Source organism: Carex rostrata, chromosome 8 (assembly GCF_964058835.1).
Source record: "Carex rostrata chromosome 8, lpCarRost1.2, whole genome shotgun sequence".
Lineage (NCBI taxonomy): Eukaryota > Viridiplantae > Streptophyta > Magnoliopsida > Poales > Cyperaceae > Carex > Carex rostrata.
The window spans coordinates 12,499,582-12,515,395 of NC_135925.1; positions in this window are offsets into that span (position 1 = coordinate 12,499,582).

Sequence of the window (15,814 nt, forward strand, 5' to 3'; positions counted from 1 at the left end):
AGTCTTTTCTGTTGTAGTGTTATTATGTTGCTAAAGGTGTAAAATACATTTATTATCAGTTGGAATATAGATAAGATCAAAATCTCGTTAATTAGGGATAAAAGAATCTAATTAATTTGCTCGTTGTAATTTAATGCAATTGATAGCTGCTAATGAAGGAGAAAGGAGAGGTAGCATAGTTGGTTAGGAAAGAAATTCTAATTAAGACTGTTAAATATCAAAAGGCTGAGAATTTGATTCCTCCTCATGATTTCGTACGTAGTATTTGCGAAGGATTTCAAAAAGAAAAGAAAAAAAAGATAGCTACTAATGAACTACATGACATTAAAATAAAAGTATCTCAAAACACATTTACATGCACGTACATTTATGAAATATGATCATGCAAGCTTGGTGCAAATTTCAAAATTCAAACACCTCTTTCCATAATTTTTACTCTCATTTATATCACAGGAGAAACAGATAGATCCTACAGTTCTATGTGGGAGCCACTGTCTGGTAGAATGACATGCTGGATTAATTGCAGCTAAATGCTACTTTTTTTTTTTTTTTGTCTTTTTATTTTAATAACAAGCTAGTTGCTAGATTACCAAGAGGTATTAACAAATACATATAGGGGAACTATGCATGGAGGGCATGGATCTGAAACAAAAAGACAATAGCATTGTACTAATAAGATGCTAGAAAGATAGTATCATCTGATCGACAGCTGCTTCTTTGGGGCAGATACTTTGAACACTTTTTTGAGAAAAACTACTAGTATAATGCCCCCGCACGTAAGGATTGGACCTCAAATAATTTAAGAGCAAGGCTACGGTGCTTTTTTGAAAACCTTCGTAGAAGTTGCGAAGTCGTGAGGAAGAATCGAACTTTCAATCTTTGGGTACAATAACTCTAGGACATTTTCTACCTCCTCTTTCGCGTAAGGCTACGGTGCTATGGGTTGAATAGAGAGCCTCTATGCAACGGCTCAATATTCGAGTTTTCAAAATTTTTACGGTCGATCCGAACCGTTCAACATGATCTCTATATGAATATGTACTTGTAAGCCAAATTTTACATTTTTTTTACTATTTTTTAGATAGGTAGAAAATAAAAAAATCTGAATGGTGCAGAATTTTTTAGATCAAGTGATTTTCTACCTATCTAAAAAAATAGTAAAAAAATTCTAAAATATATAAAATTTGGTTTGCACGTACATATTCATATGGAGATCATGTTAAACGGTTCGAATCGACCATTAGGATTTTGAAAACTCAAATATTGAGCTGTTGCATAGAGGCCCTCTATGCAACCCATAGCACCGTAGCCTTACTCATAATTCAATATACATATGACACATTAATAATTTGTGAGGCACAACCAAATTCTCTTAAAATTATTTGTAAGGTCTTGGAGGTCTACACTGACCTAGTGTGACTTAAAATCAAGCTTCTAAATAGCTAGCTATAGCGGTTTTGGACCCAGAAAGCTAAGCTACGGGCTAAAACTGCGCTAATCAAGCTATGACCGCTATAGCGGTAATAGCGGTCCGCTATGCTACATGGGTTATGATTTTGCAATTTTAATGGGCCTTAATATCTAGATTGGTTTTTTTTTTTTTTACTTTATTAAGCTATATCAATACAATGGAACATGTGCGGGCTATACCGCTATATCAATTAAATTTTATATCATGCATTAATATTTTTTTTTGACAAAAGTGGTATTTTACCACCGGTTTCATTACGAAACAAAAAGTTTATACAACATGTCCAAAATAAAGCGCTGGCATACAATCTATCGACACCTAATAACCAAAAAAGTTTTAAAAAAACAAACTAATAACAAAAGCATACTAGCATAACATGAAATAGTAATACTAAATGGAATCAGAAATGACTATATCAGTAGAAGAGGAGGCACTAGCTGATGAAGATGAAATACTGGGCAGAAGGCCAACAGCACAATCAATAGCATCAATAACGGCTCTGTCACTCAAATAATCAGCTAGGTCCAACCCTTCTAAACCAAGACCAGGGTCCTCGTCTAAATCCAGCGGGGAGCTGTCCTGGTCCTGTGCATCCGTGGCGGATAATACTATCAGAGGCCCTATCTGAGGCAAAGAAGAAACATCAAAATGCATAATCATAGATAACTTGAAATAAGAATTATCTAAGCGCGACTTACACCAAAATGAAGTTAAAGCAATAATAGAAGCAGCTACAGACCTAATAGAAGGTATAGGAGAATTTTGAAAACAAATCTTATTTCGTGTTAACCATACAATCCAAAGAGTTGCAGCCCTAATCAGTTCCACTAGTAGTGAATCCTTTAATGGAATCCAATAATCGAAATACCAAAGATCACACACCTTAGTACAATTAAAAAGAAAGTTGTTATGGTTACCAATCCAAGACCATAAAGAAGAAATAAAATGACAAGTAACAAAGAGGTGATCTACAGTTTCTGGGGCACCACAGAAAACACAATCAACAGTACCATGCCAACCCCGTGATTGTAAATTGCATTTAGTAAGTATTTTATTGTGCCTAAGTAACCAAACAAAAACCTTAATCTTAAGTGGAATCTTTGCCTTCCAAAGAGTATTGTAAATACTAGTTGGAACACCTCTAAAGGACAACCATTTATAGAGAGAATTTACAGTAAAAAGACCAGACGAATTCCATCTCCATAATAATCTGTCAGGACAAGATGAATTTAATGAATAAGAAGAGAAAAACCCTAAAAGTTGTAACCATTCAGAAAATATAATACCAGTTAATTGTCTATTAAATTGAAATGAGGAGGGGAAATTAGTGAACACATCTGCTACAGTGATATTAGGGTTAGAAATAATTATAAAAAGATTAGGGAAAGAACAATATAAAGCACAACTGCCATTGCCATGCCATCTATCGAACCAAAAAGAAGTATTGGAACCATCGCCTACAACCCTACTAATACCCATATCAAATATTTGAGTAAGATCTAAAATACTAGACCAAAAAGATGAAAAACTATTAGAATCTAAACCATTGAGATTATATTTGGCAATGAGAATTGATTTCCACTTCCCATCAACAGTTGGGTCTTTAAATCTAAACCACCATTTAGCTAAGAGGGCAATATTCATGTAATTTAGGTTTAAAACACCTAAGCCCCCATGATTTTTAGGCAAACAAACAATTGACCACTTAATGAGATGATATCTCTTCCTTCCAGGGGTACCATTAGACCAAAGAAATCTTTTCCTAATTATATCAATTTTATTCCTAATGGTGACAGGCATTCTATAAATTGATAACCAATACAAGGGCATAGATGTCAAAACAGAATTTAATAACGTAACCCTACCTCCAAGAGATAATAAATAACCTTTCCAAGTTTGTAATTTTTTCTCTATTTTCTCAACTAAAGGAAACCAATCAGAAACAACTAATTTTTTCCAGTGTAAAGGAACTCCTAAATATGTAATTGGCAAAGTACTTATTTTACAATTTAATTGACTAGCTAAAAGAGAAGTTTCCTGAGTGGATAAATTAAGGGGAATAAGTTCACTTTTATCAAAGTTAATTTTCAAACCAGACAAATTTTCAAAGCCTAATAAAAGAAATTTCAAACGTTCAACCATAAGTGAATTAGCCTCTAAAAATAATAAAGTGTCATCGGCAAAGTGTAAATTCAAAACCTTAATGTTAGTACCTAAGCCAGATAGTAGGCCAGCCGACTGAGCCTTACTTAAAATCCTACTAAGAGCATCAGCAACAAGATCAAAAAGAAGAGGGGACAAAGGATCACCTTGCCTAAGACCTTGTTTACAATGGAAGTAGTCACCTAATTCTCCATTAAACGAAATACAAGTCCGTCCACTTCGTAAGATATCACTAATCCAATTAATAAAGAGATTACCAAAACCTCTAGCAGCTAATACCTCAAGTAAAAAATTCCAATTAACCTTATCAAAGGCTTTCTCAAAGTCTAGTTTGAGAAGGATGCCTTTCTGTTTAGATAACCTAACTTGATGAAGGATTTCATGTGCACTAATAATATTATCTCCTATTAATCGACCTTTAATAAACGCAGCTTGAGAATCATCTATAAGAGGATCTAAAACTAAAGAAAGCCTATTAGTTAATAATTTAGTAATAATCTTAAAGCTACAATTAATAAGACTAATAGGCCTATAATTTGTAATAGAAGAGGCATCCTCTTTCTTAGGAATCAAACAGATGGAAGCTAAGTTAAGTTTTGAAATATCTAAGGTTCCGTTGTAAAAAGCCAGGAATAGCCGTAAGAGATCAGGGTGAACCAGGTCCCAAAAAGACTGATAAAATAAGAAAGATAACCCATCAGGACCTGGGGCTTTACCAGGGTTACATGAGAAAAATGTTTTTCTAATTTCATCCAAAGTAAAAGGTAACTCAAGAGAAATTTGTTGAGCATGAGAAAGTTTGTCAGAAGATGACCAAAGATATGGTTGAAGAGATAGTAATCGAGATGAACTGGTTCCTAATAAATCCTTATAATAAGAAGTAATGTGATTCTTAAGAACAATAGGATCATATTCAGGGATACCATTAATAAATAACGATGAAATAACATTTTTCTTCTTCCTAATAGATGCTGCAATATGAAAAAACTTGGTATTGGAATCGCCCTCTAAAAACCATTTTAACCTAGACCGTTGGTGCCAAAAAATTTCCTCGTCGCGATAAATTTTATGAAGATTAGATTGACACTCCTGCCAATGAGTATAGTCAGAAGTAGATAAAGAATGTGAATCATGTTGTAATTCAAAATTAGCTATTTGGTCTAAAAGGGATTGTTTCAACCTCCTCTTTTCACCAAGAAGATTAGCATTCCAGCCCCTTAATTTTTTTCGAAAAAATTGGAGTTTAAATTTCCAAGAATTTCCTAAATCATCATCTAAATTGAAAGAGTTCCACCATTGAACAACTAAATCTTGAAAGCCATCTTGAGTAAGCCAAATTTTTTCAAATCGTATAATTTTCTTATGATAGGAAATTACAGAATCAGTAGATAAGATGATAGGGTTATGATCAGAAAATAATCGTGGTAAAGAATGAACTATGGAGGAAGAAAAATGAGTAAACCATTGATTTGAACAAAAATATCTATCCAAAAGAGCTTTAGAGGTAGAAGTGGCAGACCTCGCCCATGTAAATTTTCTATCATGAAGTGGTAATTCAAGTAGTTCTAAATCAGAAATCAAACTATTAAATCTATTACTAAGGGCATAATTAAAAGAAGGTCCCCGTTTTTCATGTCTATTCCTAATCAAGTTAAAGTCCCCGCATATAAGCCAAGCATGAGGGCCCAACAAACTAATTGATCTAAGTTCTACTAAAAAATCAGATCTCTGACTAGAGAGCACAGGGCCATATACAACAGTAAATAACCACTCAAAAGGGCCAGTCTTATTTTTGAGATGGACAGTGATGGAAAAATCCTTAATCCAAGAGTCAATAATAAAAAACTTAGTCTCATTAACACCAACCAAAATACCCCCTGATAAGCCTTGAGAACCTTTACAAACCCAATGAGTAATTGTGGAACTAAAAGCATGTAAAGTTCTATCAGTAAAGGAATCTGTTTTAGTCTCTTGAATTCCAACTAAATCAATTTTTTTATTAATTAAAGTATCTCTAACAAATCTACGCTTAACGGAAGAACCTAAACCTCTTGCATTCCAGTTAAAAATTCTAAACATTAGTAGAATTTGACTCCTCAGCTATGGTATCTAAAATATATCATGCATTAATATATGGTAGTGGTATATTTTGAATATAAAATATATCGATAGTTTTTGAATTAGGGATATTTTGAATGACAATTTGAACTTTGTATTTGTTTAATATGAATATTAGAACTTCTTAATTAATTTGATATATTTTTTTCTTGATGAGACATTTTTATTATTAGTAGAAATATAAAATATAATTTTTGAAATAAAAAACGCTATTTATAATAGCTTTCGCTATAGCTCCGCTATTCGCTAAAGCTTTTTTTTTTGTCTCCCCGCTATACTGCTATAAACGCTATTTAGAAGCTTGCTTAAAATTAATAAGGAGAAGAGTTCATTTGTGCCAATAGCCATCCCTCCGAGTCTAATTCAAGTCACACAAAACATTATACAGGCACGTGCAGTAAGACTGCCAATTAGGTACTTTCGACGTACCGCTAACCATCAGGAAGCTGAGAAAGATTGATTTTCAACCAATGTTGGAAGCAATGTAGCGTAGAATGGATGGATGGATATCTAACCTGCTATCCTATGGTGGTCGCATCACCTTGGTAAATGCGGTACTATCAGCAATGCCACTGCATTATATGCAGGCATTCAAACTTTCGGTAGGAGTAATCAAGCATGTGGATAAAATGAGGAGAAATTTTCTGTGGAAGGGGAATGAAACATGCAAGGCAATTAACTGTTTGGTTAACTGGGAGAGGGTATGCACTCTAAAGTCGAATGGGGGACTGGGAATAATTGACTTGACAGCTCAAAATGATGCACTCATGACCAAATGGATATGGACATTAGAAAACAGACCACAAGGTTTATGGGCAATGACTCCAAGGTCGTTATTTGGGCTAACCTCAGCTGGTCAGTTGGAGCAAAGAAGATCAGCTGAAACATCATTCTTCATTAGCGACCTGGCGGTTAAAAATTCTTTCTATAAATGCTCGGTAAAAATGAGAATGGACAAAAGAAATGGAGATGGACACCGACAGGTGATTTCTCATGCTCATCGGCATACAGGATGTTGCACAATGGTGGTGTTTTATCTGTCACTCAAAAGCAACTCTGGAATATTAAAGTTCTGGCTGGAAACAGGTCACCGAATGATGCCAAGAACGAGATCTCTATGGCAAGAACATGGACAATTTGGAGGGAGAGGAACAGGAGATTCTTCTCTTAACAAAAGGAGACCGGTCCTTTGTCCCATAACTAACACAACCTTAGAAATTGAGTCTCGGAGAGCAAATTGTTAAATATAGAATTAGACAAATCGAGTTTTATCTACTATTTTATGTTCTAAGAGAGGCTCACCTTATTGTATAGATAGCAGAGCCGAGTCTTTTATAATATTTGTACACGCTTGTAATTAAACTTTTCTTATCAATATATCTGTTGTCGACAATTTGTCATCAACCATAAAAAAATAAAAATAATGAAGTACATAGTACATTAAAATAAAAGTATGTCAAAACACATTTATATGCATGTATAATTTATGAATTATTATCATGCAAGTATGCTGCAAATTTCAAAATTCAAACCCCTCTTTCCATAATTTTTACTCTCATTTATATCACAGGAGAAACAGATAGATCCTATACTATAGTTCTATGTGGGAGCCACTGTCTGGTAGAATGAAATGATGGATTAATTGTAGCGAGATGCTACTTTTTATTTTTATTTTGTCTTTTTTATTTATTTTAATAACAAGCTAGTTGCTAGATTACCAATTGGTAATAACAGATATATTGGGGAATTATGCATGGAGGGCATGGATCTGAAACAAAAGACAATAGCTTTGTACTAATAAGATGCTAGAAAGATAGTATCATCTAATCGACAGCTTCTTCTTTGGCATTTAATTCCCACACTCGTGTCTCTCTCTGTCCTTTGATTTTGTCTCCTCTAGGATTGTTCGGCTGTCAGGCGGGATGAAAATGGACTTGAATTCAGATCCAATTTGAATGATCAAAATACTGTATGCGTTAGGAAAAAAAAATCACTCTGAGTGAAATTTTTTTTTTTCTCACGGACATGTGACGGCCGAACAGAGCCTTATTTTTTCTTGCCACCAATTAAGTTCACATATAGAAAAAGAGAAGTATTTAATCCTATTTAGTGCACGATGTTGTGTGTTTTTTACCCTTTTTTTCATTTGGGAAAAGGGACAAAAAGTTATAATTGAGAGTGGAAAAAAATAATTTATCAAGGTCTAGCTGCATGTTAACGAAAGAAAAATTCAATTATTTTTATACTATGTATTTTTAACTTGTATTTATATATTTATCCGTACAGGGCTAATTTTATCGTACCTTATTGTTGTCCAGTTTATTTTTATTCCAAATGAATGTTGAGTATTTTGGAGATAGGGAATTGTGATTGTTTTTATACTCTTTAGATTTTTAAATTTATAAACCTAAATACTCAAAGAAAGGTTAGTTGCAAGTGCACAATTTATCCTTGTAGTACTTTGGGCGTCGAACCACAGAGAGTATGGTAAATACTTAGTTTAAACTTTAATAATTAATTTTAGAAAATAAAAGAAAGTAAAGTAAATAAAGTAAATGGGGGGTTGTTCTAATTAATTCTAAGTTTGGGTTCAATACCCGAAAGAGAGGAGTTTTAAAACAATTAAAGTAAATAAAGGAAAGAAAGATTGGTTTGCTTTCAAGTAAATGAGATCTAGGGGTATTCGGTCCACAATCCCTTACTAATTGTATCTATTTGGTATTTGTTCAAATTCATGTATGATTTGATGAGGTTTCTAACTGAAAGTGTTAAAAAGGGTCACCGTCGTGAATTAATAGCGTGCCTAGATAATTTTGGACTTCATGGTCGTTCTTCACCCTAGTTATCTAGACCCATTGAGCTCTTGTTAGCCTATATTGACTAATTATTGACACAATTATTTTGGTAAGTTGGGTTAATGTTCCTCGAATTTTAGGTGCTGTCACTATCTTAAAGGGATATTTAACAATCATGTTTACACAAAATACGTATCAATACTTAATCAATCTAGGTGTCCTAAGTAGGGGTTTGACTTCACGGTCGTTCTTTACCAAACCCTAACCCTTAATTTCTATAGTTCCGGTTATGGATATCAAAGTACGGTCGCTTCTAACTCAAAACCTAAGATATTTGTGTTCATAATTTGGTACTCTTCTCTCATCCTAACTTCTTTGGATCCTTTGCATAACAAAGCGATTCCAAAGAGAAACTACTGCGATTTCAAGTACTAAACTACATAATCAACACAAATGATAAATCACAGAAATTAACAATCAAATCTCATAAAACAATCATAATAAAAATAAATAACCGAATAAGATACAATTAAACAAGTTCATGTATTTACCTAAACCCCTAGAGAGAAATCTACTCCCTCATGGAGAGATCCATTACAAAAATTGACAAAAATAAGAAGAAATGAAATAAAGAAATGATTACACCCTTTTTTGGATCAAAATCCTCAATCTTGCCGACTTCTTGCTCGAATCTCCTTCTTCTTCCTCCTTGAAAAACTTTCCTTGACTGCAGAATTTTACGCTAAGTATGTGTTTCCTTGGAAATTGACATGCACCAAGGGTGAGAGAGAAATATGAGAGTTGTGTTTTTGAATGAGAATTAACCTCATCTTTTATAGCTAAGGGCTATGCCCAATTAAAAGTCTAGGAAGTGGAGTTAGTGGGTGCTATATTTGGATTGTTTTTCAGATTTTCTTGTCCACATTTGATTGTCGAAACACGTCCTTGGTGCGTCAGAAATAGAAAAACTGTTAAAAACGCATATTTCTGGCTATCTGCGGGTTCAGGCGGATGCTCCGACTCCAAGTTTTCTTTTTTAGATTCTCAAATTGTAGATCTTCTCGTTAGCTTTCCGAAAAGTTATCATATGTTCAAAACGGAGTTACGAGTCAAAAGTTATGGCTATTTTAAGTTCTGGCTCCAGTTATGCGTTCTGCTACAGTGCGGACAGGTCACCCGCACTGGGCTTGGGTTTTCCTGAGAGACCAGAGTGCGTTCGCATCGAAATCCGTGCATCCGCACGGATTTTGATGAATAGCTTATTATAGCTTTTTAAAATTGGCGTGCGTCCAAAAATCCATCTAAGTATTTAGTGTGGCCGTATTGCAAACCGTGCATTCGCACTGGACATTTTTCTTCGTTTTTCTTCATTTCTGCAAATTAAAATCAAACAAACACAGTAACTTGATTTTAGGTGTATTCTATTCACTTTATATTCAAAATACAAGATATTTGATATTATTTTGTGATAAAAATTAGATTGAATATGTATATAATTTAGGTCTATCAATGAAAAATGGACAATCAGTATTTCATGACAGATCAATCATACATTATTGTCAAATTCAAATTTTTTTTGAAGGTTGTCAAATTTAATATTTTAATTTTACTAATAAATATTTATCAATACGTATGACGTGTCTAATTCAAAGATTTAAATAACGTTTATCGCGTCATTGCAAAACGGCCAAAAAAGAAAGCTATTTTTTTTATACAATTTATACGCTATTTTTCATATTGCGCCGCCAAAATCGAGAAGAATATATATTATGAAATAATTAAATCGACAGACTTGCGATCCGTAAATAACTCTAGTATAATATTACAAAAAAAATAATACATTTTATACAATTTATAACAATTAAATATATATACCAAGAAATTGAAACACGTGCATATATAATACCACAACATTATAACAACATTTTGCAACATTTATTTTGTTACTAAGAGCAAACCCTTAGAGTTTCTAAATAATTGTTAACTAATTTTTAAAAAATTTATCTCTAAAAGTTTTTAAACCTCCACATCCCTGAAATTAAAATTAGAGTTTCTTAATTACCACATTAGCAAATAAATTACATGAGAAAATAATTTCAGCGAATTATTTGGCCACGTCAGAGTTTATAAACAGTTTCTTATTAAGAAACTTTAGAACAAAGTTGCTAAATAAGAAACACATCTGCATCTCTGAAACTGGTTTAAAAACTGCCACATCAGATTAGAAATTCCAAAAATTTCAGAGATGTAGATGCTCTAAAAGGTATCTTTAATTATGTTAATACTTATTATTATTTTATTTAGTTAGCTAAGGTCATGTAAATAATTTTCTTTTATCAATATAATTGTCGGTGACCTCAAGTCACTAATTTTAAAAAGAAATATCATTAATTAATAATAAAACACCATAGTGATGCATAAAGTGAATGTAAGCGTCAGAAAAAAAAAAGATTCAATTATTTATTTAGTGATACAACCCTGCGGAATTTTTTTTTATAAACCATAATTAGAAAAAAAAATTTTATGAAACCAAAATGATTACTTTCTTTTTTTACAAAAACCATATGAACCAAAATCTCATTTCGGTCCCAGCCATTTTCACAGATTTCGAGAAAAAAAATACGTTGAAAAATTGTAAAAATGCCTGGAACCGAATTGTCATTTCGGTCTCAAAGAAAAAAAATCGGGCCAAAATGATATTTTAGTTCTTATAATTTCTGTAAAAAAAAAAAAAAAAATCATGTTTCATAAAAATATTTTTTCCAATTATGATTTATCAGTGTTCTAAATAGCGCGCTATAGAGTTTTTGGACCCTAAACACTAAGCTATGGCATCAAAACACGCTATTTGAGCTACAGACTCTATAGCGGTAATAGCAGTCCGCTATAGAGCATAGCGTGTAGCGCGCACTATGCAACATGAGCTATTTTTTTTTCTTTTCAGTATATATGGGCTTTAAAAAAAGGGTCAGATTGGATTTTAACTGTGATTTTTTTTTTTTGCAATTGACGTACTAAACTTTATATTAAACTATTAATTATTAAACGAGAGATTCATCAAACGAAATCAAATAAAAAAGCTATAGCGCATTATGCAACATGAGCTGCTTTCAATTTATATGGGCTTTAAATAAATGCTCATATTGAATATATTAAGATATTTCTTGAAGTAACAAAATAATACTTACTATATGGTATTTTTATTATTTTGAATATATTAAGATAGTTAATTATGCCATGATGTCTAGGTAATTTTGAAATTTAAATAGAGAAAATATAGATTATGTCATGATGCTGAATATATTTTGAATAGAAAAAAATCTATAGTTTATGATATTAGTATTATTATGAATATTTTGAGTCGCAATTTGGACTTTGTATTGGTTCAATATAAATATTATAATTTTTTTAATCAATTTGATGTTATTTATTGTTCTATGAGATTTAAATAATATTGATATTTAGTATAAATATATGATATAATTTTTATAAAAATAAGAAAAATCTATGTAGCATATATAACTTTTGTTGTAGCATTTTTTTTAAGACTTTCTGCTATGACACAATAAATATTATTTAGAACCTTGTGATTTATATAAAAAAAAAAAAAAATTCAACCTTGCATGGACCGTAGACTTTGAAAGTGACCTGACTTAAAAGATGAGTCCCATGCAAACAGTTTCCTGCTTAAGCTCAGAAAAGGACAATTCTACACGACTCAAATAACAAGATTTATGCTTCGGTAAAATTATATCAAGATAGGGACATATATATGATTTAGTTTTATTTGATTACACGTGTAGCGCCTTAGTACGAAGCAACTGTGAGGCCATGTTTTTCGGTAAAATTATATCAAGATAGGGACATATATATGATTTAGTTTTATTTGATTACACGTGTAGCGCCTTAGTACGAAGCAATTGAGGCCATGTTTGACGGACTAAGGGCCTGTTCGGCGTCTGGAAATAGAAATAGTAACTGAAAATTTTAAATTAAAAATTATTATTTACGTGAGAAAAAAAAATTCAGTCTGAGTAAATTTGTTTTTTCTTACGTGAACAATAACATGACGAACAGAGCCTAAAAATCGACAAACAATGAATTTTTTTAATTATTCTCACAAAATAAGAATTATTATTTTGTCTCTTCACTTAATTTATTCCTCTATAAATATAAACTACCAAGGTCATTTTTTTAATTATTATTTAAGTTAAACTCAAAGAAACCTTATCTACACCTATATTATTACATATACTATGAATATGATATTTGGATAAATGCATTCATTGATACTTTTATATAAATATATTATTTATATTTATCTCTCTATAATATAATTAATTTCTATATGAAGAATGGCTTCTATGTAAAATCCAATTAGAAAACTTATATCGAGAAGAGGAACTTTATTGGGCTACTAGAGCCAAACAAAGATGGTTAGAAGAGAGAGACCATAACACTAGATACCTTCACACCATTGCCTCGCATAGAAGGAAGACCAATAAAATTAATACCTTAGAAATAAATGGAAAATCTACAACTAATCTACGAAATATTAAAAAACATGTAGCTAACTATTATAAGACCATCCTAGGGACAGCAGGGATAAAGTTTGGATTTATGAACTCAACCTTTTGGCCTCGAGAATCTCAACTTACAGATATTGACAATATCCACTTGACCCTTCCTTTCACAGAAACATAAATCAAAAAGGCAGTCTTTGAGTCTTCCTCTTCTGGGGCCCCGGGCCCAGATGGGTTTACGTTTTTGTTCTATCAGTCATTTTGAGACTTGGTCAAATATGACTTGTTGGCTCTCTGTAAAGGATTTCATAGTCAAATTTTAGACTTAAACAAACTCAATAAGTCAATTATCTGTCTAATTCCAAAAGAACATGATGCTTCCATTATTAACAAATTTCGTCCTATCAGCCTAGTTAATTGTAGCTTTAAGATACTATCTAAAATCCTTACCAATAGATTAGAGAGCATAATGGAGAGGTTAATTGCCTTTTAAGATTAAAATTTTTCTTTGGTTAATTAAGAAAAAAAGTGCACTTACTAAGGTGACTTTGAGTACAATAGGATGGTAGGGGGATGTGTCGTGTGTGTTTTGTGGTGCAGCTGAGACTATAGATCATTTGTTTGTGCAGTGTCCTTTTATTCGAAGTATTTGGAATTGGATAGCTGATTTTAACCATTTTTCTTTTGATTATTCAAATATTGATGAATTATGGTTTATTGACAAAAATATTTCCTTGAAGGATAGGTTATTGGTAGAATTACTTAGAGGAGCTGTGTTATGGTCAGTATGGTTAGCTAGGAATAAGTTATGTTTCCAAGGGGTTACAAAAAAATTCAAATTAGTAGGGGCTCAAATTATAGCTTTAGCGTATTTTTGGGTGAAGAATAAATGTTCTGGTTCATTATTGAAGTTATCTTTATTGCTTCCTACTAATATTGATCAAATTGTGGTATATTATGTGAATACATCATTGCAGGTGGGGCAGCATGGGCAGGAAGAGGTAATCAGAGGTTTGCTGCCTATCCCTGGATTCGACCAAAACATGCATCAAAGTGAAGTAACAGAAGAGTAGCATCAGTTGGTTTTGATTTTTGGTGCTTATAAAGGGTTGTTTTGCAATAATATAGTTTTTCTTGTTTAGTTGGAGATATTTCTTTTTATAGGTTAGATGCTATGTTGTCATTGATATTGTTTTAGATGTATGTTTTACATTTGTAGCTTGTTTCTTACAGGATCTGGTACTAGAGGTTTGGTACCATCTCCTATGACATTATAGGTTTCTTTAATAAGAAATCGGTGGTTTATCCACTTTTATCAAAAAAAAAGAAAATGGAGAGGTTAATTGATCATAGCCAATCTGCCTTTCTTAAGATATGGTATATTTTAGATAATGTACTTATTAGCCAAGAACTCATTCATTCTTGTCAAGCTCTCAATCAGCCTGGTGTCATAATCAAGGTTGATTTTGAGAAAGCATATGACACTATCCATTGGGAATATCTTTTGGAGGTGTTAAAACTTAGAGGTTTTAGTGATATGTGTATTCAATGGATACATGCTTGGTTACATAGTTCTCAGTCCTGTATTAATGTTAATGGAGACTTAACCCCTTATTTCTTCTGTAAGAGAGGGGTTAGGCAAGGGGACCCTCTCTCCCCTTTTCTCTTCATTTTAGCTGCTGACACACTGAGTCACCTTTTCTCCAAAGGTAGACAAACTCAATTCTTAAAAGGTTTAGGTCCAGCATGTCAGAATGGATTTCCTATTACCAACTGCCACTACGCAGACGATACCATTCTTTTTTTAGAGGCTGATGAGACTAATGTAGAATATGCTTGGTGGACTATGATAGTGTTTGAGGCTCTTTCAGGAGTTAAAATGAATTTACACAAAACAGAACTGTTTACCATTAATTATGACTTAGGAGATCACTTAGCAGCCCTTTTTAGATGTAAACATGCTAAATTCACTCTTAGATATCTAGGTTTGCCTTTTCACAAGGGTAAACTTACTAAGAAAGATTGGGATTTTCTTATTACAAAAGTAGAATAGAAATTGCAAAATTAGAAGGGGCAAATGCTATCCATCGGGGGGAGGCTCACTTTAATCAACTCAGTGTTGTCCTCCATTCCCCTTTATGTTGTCTCTATATACCAAATCCCCAAGTATGTAATACAAAAATTAGATAGAATTCGAAGTAGGTTTCTATGGCAAGGTACTTCTAAGAGTAAGAATAAATATGCTTTAGTTAGTTGGCCTGTGGCTTGCCTTGCCAAGGAAGTAGGTGGTTTAGGAATATTAGATCTTAAACAAATGAGTGTAGCTCTCTTACTTAAGTGGTGATGGAAATTTCAGGAACATGGTTACACTAGTCTATGGAAAACCATTATTTGTCAAAAATATTACTCTACTTCACTCCTTCCTCCCTCTTAATTCTGGAAAGCCATTCTTTCCTTGCAAGATATAGGCAAGTGTAGTGTAGTATATCACCCTGGAAATCAATCTCAACTTAGTTTCTAGGCAGATTCATGGAATAATGAAATTCTATTAAAATTCCTTTACCCCTAGCTCTTTGATATTTGTGCCTCTAAACATATTTCTCTTAGAGAGGTGCTTCATTCTCAAGGGGCAACAGTTACATTTCGACGACAATTTGATCTTGTTACTTTTCAAGAATGGACCACTACTCTACACTCCCTTAGTTCACTCTCCTTTACTCATTTGCATGACATGTTGACATGGA